Source organism: Anomaloglossus baeobatrachus, chromosome 11 (assembly GCF_048569485.1).
Source record: "Anomaloglossus baeobatrachus isolate aAnoBae1 chromosome 11, aAnoBae1.hap1, whole genome shotgun sequence".
Lineage (NCBI taxonomy): Eukaryota > Metazoa > Chordata > Amphibia > Anura > Aromobatidae > Anomaloglossus > Anomaloglossus baeobatrachus.
In genome coordinates this window covers 166,280,186-166,290,738 of record NC_134363.1, presented here as the reverse complement: position 1 = coordinate 166,290,738, position 10,553 = coordinate 166,280,186, and the positions used below count along the sequence as shown (strand labels likewise).

At 39.0% G+C, this 10,553-nt stretch overlaps 1 protein-coding gene across 2 annotated transcripts in view; it reads left to right on the top strand.

Annotated features, from left to right (window-relative positions):
• Positions 1-1,255: 1,255 nt before the first annotated feature.
• DRD2 (dopamine receptor D2) overlaps positions 1,256-10,553 on the top strand; it is a 369,819-nt gene continuing 360,521 nt past the window's right edge. For both annotated transcript variants that reach the window (XM_075327796.1, XM_075327795.1), the window contains exon 1: positions 1,256-1,957. The gene's annotated coding sequence lies outside the window, so the exon portion shown is untranslated. The remainder of the gene's footprint in view (positions 1,958-10,553) is intronic.

The window sequence follows — 10,553 nt, the reverse complement described above, 5'->3', positions numbered from 1 at the left end:
GAATAAATAAATAATAAGAATAAACACAATAAGAAAATAAATAATAATAATAATAATAAATTAAAAATCTAAATGAAATAAATAATAATAATAGTAAATAAAAATAAAAAATAAATAAAATAAAAAGCAAATAAAATAATAATAATAAATAAAAATTAAATAAATAATAATACAATAAAAGTAAAACATAAATAAGATAAAAAGTAAATAAAATAAATATATAAGAATAAACTCAATAAGAAAATCAATAAATTATTTAGAATAATAATAATAATAATAATAATAATAATAATAATAATAATAATAATATAAAAATAATAAAATAAAAATATAATTAAATAAATAATAATAATAATAATGATATAATATATATAATTATATTAATTATATAATTTTATAATTTTATATATATATATATATATATATATATATTATAAATAAAACAAATACAAATAAAATAATAATAATGCTAATAATAAATACAATAAGATATATATAAAATGGATAATAATAACAACAATAAAAAGGAATAATAATAATAAATAATAATTTCAAAGATACAATAACGTGTCGATTACATGACCTTCTATTAAATTGAGCAAACAGACACAGATGTATCTCACCATAGCTCCTTTTTCCTGAGCTGGCAGTAATTCTCAGCTGAGCTTTGCATTGTGCAGGGCTGCTCCTGTCTTGATTTTAACCAGTTTTCTCTGTTTAGCCTCAAGTGTAATCTGGTCTGCTCCTGTGACTGTGTATACATCCCCCTCTGTGGATTTGTTTTCCATGGGGCTATAGTGTGCAGCTAATGAAGGCTGAGGGAGGGCACAGGCTGTATAACCTGGGATCTGCTGGGGATGAAGCGCAGCATGTCACTCATGATGATTTATTCTCCTCTGGTAAAATCACATTTACAAAATAACACAGGAAGTTTAAAAAAAACAAGGAAAAGTGCAAACAAACAAAACAACTGAAGGAAAGCCGGAGAATTGCTGTAATGCAAATGTAAACTAATGACAAAGACTGCAAAGAGAAAGGTGGGGGTGTGCAGGGAGGTGGGGGCTGCTATAGGACTGGCACAATCGCATGCATTTATTATATTAAGTCATGGGGTGTTGATTTATCTCATCTGTGACTGGGAAGAACATTCAGAGGGAACTCGATGGTAGGTGGGGAATGTGATAGAAAGGAATAATGTAACAGGAGGGACATGGGCAGGACATGGATGAGATGAGTAGGCTTCTATCTGGAGCTGGACTCCTCCTTTGTACCTGAAGGGAGCTGTCCACATCCAAGTGCTGAATGTCCATTTCTCAGCTCGATCTCCTCCAGAGGAGCTGTCCACATCTCAGTGCTGAATATCTGCTTCCTCTCCTTGTAGCAGAAGACTTCCCATCTCATCCTGGCACTGAAGGGTTAACCCACATCTGATCACTGAGTTTCCTTTTTTTTTTCTGTTTTTCTGGAAAATATTTGTCTTTTTTTCATCTACAACCTTTAATATAAGAAGTGATTGCTGATTTCTCCCATGCAGGTGGATATCCAAGACTAGAGCTCCTCTTGGTCAATTATCGAGAACCCTTGACCTGAAACGTACTCCTCAGGTTCTGCGATAACATATTGGATGCTTCTTAAAGTTTTCATTTTTGGGAAGTATCAGTCTTGAAGGAAAGACTTGGGTCCAAAGTAAGGAACAGATGTTACGTCAATGCTAAACCCAGAGGCAAAGTTTGATGTGTTCCTCCTTGGCTTCTTATGAAGACCTCCCAGCTTTCAGCACTTACCTGATGGTCCTCCTCACTTACTCTTCGTAGATGGGACTTTTCTTCTGCATGGGTTTCATCTCCTTGAATATGGTAACTCCCTAAGAACTAGAAGACCCTTCCAAAAAATTAAAGTGGATCTAGGAGACACTAGGTTGTGATGTACCATTCCTGCTGAGTCTTATGGCTTGAAGGTAAGATCTGCTTTATGATATTGAAGACCCCAGGAAGATAAGCATGGAGTCTTCCTCTAGGCAGCAACCAGATCTTGACATCTTCTGCTAATTTTAACTAATTGCTGTTGACTGCTTCCAGCAGCTTTGCTTTGGTGGATGAGTTTTCCAGATATTAATCCTCAGCATAAAAGGCTGAATGTTGCACTAATATGATAGTGTGAACTGTTACAACTGTGCTCTGTTCTAATGAACCCATTAGTAGACAATGTTTTTAGCAAATTTCCCAAAATATCAGTCTAATTTACCTATTTTGCATGAGATTAAGTAAAAAATAATGCCTGCTCTTTATTACTATACCTTTTATATAGCAGTTTAATTATTTTTGGAGCAATAAATATATATATATATATATATGTATATGTATATATATAAATAATATATATATATATATATATATATATATATATATATATATATATAAATAATATATATATATATATATATATATACATATATAATATATATATATATATATATATATATATAATATATATATATATATATATATATATATATATATCTATATATATATATATATATATATATATATATATATATATATGTATATATTGTGGTTTATACAGAGAACCTCTGGAATAATGCAGTGCAGACAGGACAGAGTTAAAAGCCAGACCATGATAAATGCATTTGCATTCTGCTAGGTTGTGTTAGGGACAGCTCAGACCCCCATGCAGCATGCAGACGTTCAATAGGAGGCAGCAGTTAACTCTTAACCATCCAGAAAGCTCTTTTCGAACGATTGTATGGACATAAAGAACGCTGCCTGATACTTGTGTCTACGAGAGAAAGTAATTACTGGACAATTAGGTCATTAGAATTGGTTGTTTAAAAAAATGTATCTTAAAGGGAACCTGTCACCAGAATTTTCGCTGTTAAACTAAAAGAATCCCCTTCTGCAGCTCCTGGGCTGCATTCTAGAAAGGTTCCTCTTGCTACTGGCCCCCCTTTCAGACCTACATAACAACTTTATAAAATATTACTTTTTGCTATGGTAATGAGGTTTGTTGGCCCCGGGGACGGGCTGTATTGCGTCCGTTATTCCCCCTCCTGCCGCTGTTCGCCGTCCTCCAGTGTTGAATAACATAGCTGAGGCCGACGCCCTCATGTTACGCAGTGCTCATGGAGTCTCGCGCATGCGCTGTGGCACTATTGCGGGACTGAGCACTGTTCAAATCGTGAGCGCCGGTGATCTAATTGCGCAGGCGCGAGATTATGGGCGGGTACTTGGATGACGCTGGTGAGGACATTGTCATCACCAGTGTCATCCAAGTAGCCGCCCATAATCTCGGATGACGCTGGTGATGACATTGTCATCACCAGCGTCATCCAAGTAGCCACCCATAATCTCGCGCATGCGCAGTGGCACTATTGCTGGATAGCACTGTTTTCAAATCGCGAGCGCCAGTGATGTTATCGCGCAGGCGCGAGATTATGGGTGGCTACTTGGATGACGCTGGAGATGACATTGTCATCACCAGCCTCATCCAAGTAGCCACCCATAATCTCGCGCATGCGCAGTGGCACTATCGCTGGATAGCACTGTTTTCAAATCGCGAGCGCCGGTGATGTTATCGCGCAGGCGCGAGATTATGGGTGGCTACTTGGATGACGCTGGAGATGACATTGTCATTACCAGCGTCATCCAAGCTCCCGCCCATCGACGGCGCTCGCGATTTGAACAGTGCTCAGTCCCGCAATAGTGCAACTGTGCATGCGCGAGACTTCAGGAGCCTTACATAACATGAGGGCGGCAGCCTTGTCTATGTCAATCAACATTGGGGGACGGCAAACAGCGGCAGGAGGGGGGATAACGGACGCAATACAGCCCGCCCCCGTGGCCAGCAAACCTCATTAGCATACCAAAAGATAATATTTTATAAATTTGTTATTTATGTCTGAAAGGGGGGCCAGTAGCAAGAGGAACCTTTATAGAATGCAGCCCAGGAGCTGCAGAAGGGGATTCTTTTAGTTTATTAGTGAAAATTCTGGTGACAGGTTCCCTTTAAGTATATCAAAATTTTTTTTTCTTTTGCTACCAGAATTGAAAGGGTTAAAACAGGGGAGGTTTGCATTGTGTGGTTTTTTTTCCATGTACTAATGTGGAATTAGAAGTCATCGCAGTTTGAATATTAAAATATGTGATTCCAGAAATTACTGGTACTTGTATTGACTACTAATGGGCTATAGTCATTGCAATGTCTTATCACGCCCCTTTTACTGATAAAGTTGCCTTTGATTAAACGTTACAAATGGTGATATCCAGCCAAAAAAAGGCATCACGTGGATATATTATTTTGGGTTCCTTTGCATAAACAGCTACTTTTTTGTTTGCATACTTGGGGATGTACATTCCAAAATATGCAAACAAAAAAGTAACTGTTTATGCAAGAGAGAATAAAATGATATAACCATGTAATGTATGTAATGCCGTGCTCTTTTTTTGCTGATAATCGCCAACTGGAAAAAGGCTGGTGTTGCTACATGTACTTATAATCACACACCAAAGTGTGTATATATGTATATATCCTTAGTTAAGTAATCATGCAGTAATGCAATTAAAGGTCCTGGGTAGTTACATTGCATCTTTGTATAGGACTACAGGCTATCTTCTTGCTTCTGAGACTTTCAGTGATCATCTGTATACTGTGATAGAACCAGACTAGCCAGTGATCATCTGTATACTGTGAAAGAACCAGGCTAGATAGTAATTAGTTGTACACTGTGATAGAACCAGGCTAGATAGTAATTAGTTGTACACTGTGATAGAAGCAGGCTAGCCAGTGATCATCTGTATACTGTGAAAGAACCAGGCTAGATAGTAATTAGTTGTACACTGTGATAGAATCAGGCTAGCCAGTGATCAGCTGTACACTATGATAGAAGCAGGCTAGCCAGTGATCAGCTGTATTCTGTGATAGAAGCTGGCTAGCCAGTAATCAGCTGTATACTGTGATAGACCAGGCTAGCCCCAGTGATTAGCTGTATACCATAATAGAATTAGGCTAGCCAGTGATCAGCTGTATTCTGTGATAGAACCAGGCTAGCCAGTGATTATCTTTACACTATGATAGAACCAGGCTAGCCAGTGATCAACTGTATACTGTGATAGACCAGGCTAGCCCCAGTGATTAGCTGTATACCATAATAGAATTAGGCTAGCCAGTGATCAGCTGTATTCTGTTATAGAACCAGGTAAGCCAATGATCAGCTGTACACTATGATAGAACCAGGCTAGCCAGTGATCAGCTGTATACTGTGATAGACAAGGCTAGCCAGTGATTAGCTGTATACTGGTTTTAGAATTAGGCTAGCCAGTGATCAGCTGTGTTCTGTGATAGAACCAGGCAAGCCAGTGATCAGCTCTACACTGTGATAGAACTAGGCTAACCAGTGATTAGCTCTACACTGTGATAAAACCAGGCTAGCCAGGGTTCAGTTCACCTACAGCGCTGCATCAAGTGACATGAGGAATTGCATGATTTTCAAGTCAATGAACTGGGCATGAAATACACAGCTCAGATGAGTTCTCCAGAACAAGTGATGTATTTGTAGATATTTTGCACTTTTATTAACAGTAAGGGATTTAATTAGGGACTCAGAATTCTATTATGAGTGATATGAAATATATATATATAGTTTTACCTGGAAAAAAATCTTCTTTATTGATAGCTTTTTTTATAACCAGATCCCATCTACAAATGATGAAAAATATATGTCATTGCCTTACAGGACTTTTGAAAGTTAAATCTCACTTTATGGTTGATTGACGCTTATTTTCACAAGTTTGTGTCCACGTGTTAAATGGGTCTAAATTCTCCTCTTGTCTGGATGGAATTCCTATACTAAGGACTCGCTCACACGAAAGTATAAATCGGACTAGTGCAATGCAATGCAGCGTCTCAGCTCACATGGACCCATTCACGTCTATGGGTGCTTGTGAAACATTGGAATGCACTGATGTCATTCAAGTGCAGTGTTTTATTTACAGAGCCAGACAATGGAGAAGATGGAGAAATTAAGTTTTCCTTCTTCTCCGAGTCCTCACCTACCCTCTGCTTCTCACATGCAAGAGAATTGGCTCACGGTGAAGGACACTTGGCTCATGCTCGGAGCAAAGATTGAGCCAAGTGTCATTAACATCTTGCATGGAATGCTGAAAACTCATCTGACCCCGGCCGTAGACTGTGAGCCTACTGAGGACAGCTAATGCTTGCAAACTTTGTATAGAGTTATGGACAATCGCGTAACTTGGAGTTTATGGGTTCCAATGTAAAAGTTCCAATGGGGCCCCCGTTTGATAACATTTATCTTTTTATATAGGCCAAATGGGCTTTTTGGGCCCCCTAGGCTCCAGGGCTTGGGTGCGGTTACAACTGTGCACCTATTGTAGTTATGCCCCTAGTTGTGGAATATCTTTGTGCAATCAATAGCAAGAAATAACTATATTTATGCAATGCAGCAATGTTTAATGATAGACTCAACTCAACATGGAAAACCTAGACTTTCACTACATTGATATTACTCTGTGCTTAAAGGGTATATCAAGGGCATTAAAAATAATGTGCCTAAGGAGTAACAGGCAGGTAGTTGCTACCTACCTGCCTCTTTGGCCTGGTGTCGTTCTTCGCCGGGATAGTCTACTCATAGCCACTCCTGCCGGCATTTGAGCTGCTTCTGCTTACGTTGCGACAACGGAGTGGCGGATTATCATCTGTTCGGCTCTGTAGATGGAACGGGATTGCTAACATCACGCTGATTGACAGCTGGCTCCCCCAGTTAGGCCGACGGAATCGGCTTTCAATCAGCATGATGGCTGTCTCACCCCATCCACAGAGCGTCGTGGAAATGAAGCCTCCGCTCTGTTGACGAAGCCACGGTAACGCGGGCAGAAGCGATCTGCGACCGATCTGTGCCGGCAAAGAATGGCATCGGGCACCACAGGCAGGTAGGTAGCAACTACCTGCCTATTAGTGCTTAGGCACTTCTTTCTGTTTCCTGGATATACCATTTAACATAGAAGACAACATTAATGGATATTCCCTGACATACAAGCTCAACTCGAGATAAAAATGTTCAATGAAACCGAATTGCAAAATTTATTTTTAGACCCAAAATCATGCATTTAAGTAAAAAAAAAAAAATATCAGCAATGATAGCGAAAACCTTTAATAGCCTGAACTTTCAGTTATAAAGTAACCATTAATATTTGTTGAAGGGAAAACGAAGGAATCCTTGTAATTATGAGTTACAATTGTAAGTGTCTCCACAAGAAACAAGAATGAATCAGACAAGTATGTGAAAGGTTGGCCAGTTCAGGAAACCTCTTGTTAAATGACCTAATAAGGCTGTTGAGTTTAGAAAAGTCTGCGGGTCCTCGGCTCAGACCCTCTCTTAATAGCGCAAACTGACAGAGGTGTCAATCATCGCTCACGGTTCTAGAGGATTGTCAAGTCAAATCTTTGAAAAACTATTGATTTCAATGGGTTCCAGGTAATGAGTAACTGCACAGTGGTGTCACAATCGATAGTGGGAAAAAATAATCCTGGTTTTATATCCAGGGGTCGTTGACTGGTGGTAGAGAGTTCAAACCCTGTGTAACGCTCACAGCCGGTATAGAGGCAGCAAGCGAGATTAGTGGACCCACTGGACCACAGGGGGACCCGCTTTCTCCTTAGTGAGAGGGGCTTAACTGAGCCACTACCGCGAAGCAGACACCAGGTACTACTTCCAGGGCAGTGACCGGGACTGTGGCAGTTGACCACCAGGGCAGATAACAGACACAGAAATAGACGTGTACAGGTGAAGTGACTGAGGCAGCCTGGACAGGTGGGTATGGACAGGAATGGTGGACATGGCAGGAGGACACATGTATGGGAAGGCAGGTACTTTAGACAGACTCAGGGTTATCTGGACCTGACAACTAGCTAGCAGACTAGTATGCTGACTAACTGAATGTGTTTCGCAGGCACCTCCTCTAATGGGAGGGTGCCTTAAATATATAGTCCCTCTCAGCCATAGGCTGAGAGGCATTTCCGTGAAATGGCATGCCGAACCTTTAAGAGAAGGTATCCCCTAGTGTTGGAACCTAATTAGGAAATGGATGGTATGAGCTCTTCGTCAACCCCTCTAAACGCTAAAGGAATACACAAGGAGGACGCAGAGGGGAAAAGTGTAGGAACTACTTATCTACAGATGATGCGGGCAGGAAGGCATTCAGCAAAGCTTCAGCAATGACACCACAGAGGAGTGCAAGCCACCTGCTTGCAACCAGAGCTAGAATGAACTGAATAATAGCAGCAGCACCAGATCAGGGAAGATGGGATTATTTAAGCACCAAGTGAATACTCATGAACAGCAGTTGGGTACAAGGTGACCTCCTGTTGGATCCAAAAGGGGAGAGATGAAATTCCAGCATGAAAGCTACCTATACCAATGAATACTGACAATAGGCACAGTAAAAAGCCAGGGAGCATTCTGCGCAGCCAAACACCATGACCTTCTATTGCCAGAAACCATACAACCGTGACAGATTGGCTTTTCTATACAATAGGATGTGATAGCTGCAAGGCATTAAGGGGCAATCCGGTGCAGCTGCGCCTGAGATCATATACCCCATACACCTTCTGTGACTAGTCTAGTCTTCTATTTTGGCTAAAATTGAGAGTTTTTTTTAGTGATTCGCACAAATCGAATTGCAAATTTTCCTAAAATTTAGTACAAATTCAATTCAGATTCAATCAATTCACTCATCTTCTTTACCCAAAACTTGATATGCTCCCTATTTAGCCACGTCTGCGCCTATTTATTCGGCTCTTTAGCGCTGGCACAAAATGAGAATACGAATGAGAATTCGTAAATTACCATTATACATTTTTTCGTAAATTACCATTATACATTTTTTTGCTTCTTTCACATTAATAAGTGTTGAAAAAATATACAGAGTTCATGGTAGACGCTGTCACTTTTAGAAAATAATTGGAAATCTTGTGACACATCATTGTCACCGCAAGGAAATGTTTGTTTTTGTCACTTTATACAATCAGCGACTGCGATAGATGTCTCATAATTCATTTCTAATTTCTATGTTGCCATTGGAGGAAGAAATACACAAGTTCTAATGGGTTTTTCATATTAGAATTTGTTCTATTTCTTGGTGGTTCTTGTTCTTGTCCTTTATTTGGACTCATGACGCATTTTCCATTCCACTTGATAACGGTCACGGTTGCGATTACTTTGTTGCGCTGTTACTACGTTAGACCCTGATGCAAAACCCCTTTCACTTTTCGATTTTTGAACTTTTATTTTTCCTGTCCTTTTTCCAAGAGCCATATTTTCTTTTTCTATTTTGAGACAAGTTGTAGTTTTGAATATAGTTTTCGTTTTTTTCCGTTTTTGTTTTTTTTTTTGCTCCCCTTCTTCCGAAAGTCGTAACTTTTTTTTTATTTTTCCATCAATCTTGCCATATTAGCGCTTATTTATTGCGGGACGACTTTATATGATTTTTACCATATAGTGTACTGGAAAGCAGCAAAAAAATTCCAAGTGCTGAAAAATTGCAAAAAAGTGCGATTGTTTTTGGGTTATTTTATTCACAGTGTTCAATATATGGTAAAACTGATATGTGGAAGTGATGCCTCAGGTCAGTGCGAGTTCCTAGACACCAAACATGTATAGGTTTACTTTTATCTAAAGGGTGAAAAAAGTTCTGAAGTATGTTAATAAATGTAGCGCACATTTTGCGCCATTTTCCACAACACGTAGCGTTCTATTTTTTTGGGATCTATGGCTCAGTGACAGCTTATTTTTTGTGTCTCGAGCTGACAAATTTAATGATACCATTTTTGCGCAGATGCTAAGTTTTGATGGCCTGTTATTCCATTTTGCGCAAAATTTGTGGCGACCAAAAAACGTAATTTTGGCATTTGGAATTATTTTTTGCTGCTATGCCGTTTACCAATCAGATTAATTGAGATTATATTTTTATAGATTGGGCATTTCTGAACGCAGTAGTGTTCTAAAAAAAGTAGTGAACGTTTTACACCATTTTCCACCACCCATAGCATTCTCATTTTTTGCGATATGGACCTCAGTGGTGGCTTTTGTGACTTGAGCTGATGTTTTTATTTGTACCATTTTTGCGCAGATGCGCCATTTTGAACGCCTGGTATTGCAATTTGCGCAAAGTTTGAGACGACCAAAAACCGTAATTTTGAGGTTTAAAATTTTTTGTCGCTATGACATTTACCGATCAGATTAATTGATGTTATATTTTGATAGATCGGACATTTCTGAATGCGGTAGTACCAAATGTGTATATATTTTTTATTTTTTTATTGTTTAATTTTCAATGAGGAGAATTGAAGGTAATTTAGGCTTTTAGGTTTTTTTATTTTTTTTTACCTTTTTTATTTTTTCTTTTTTTTATTTTATTAGTCCTCATAGGGGACTCTAAGCAGTCTTATTGCTGCTGCCCTTTATCTGATCAGAGCTATACAGCTCTGATCAGAAAAAGGGTACTGTTCCTTGAAGAGCC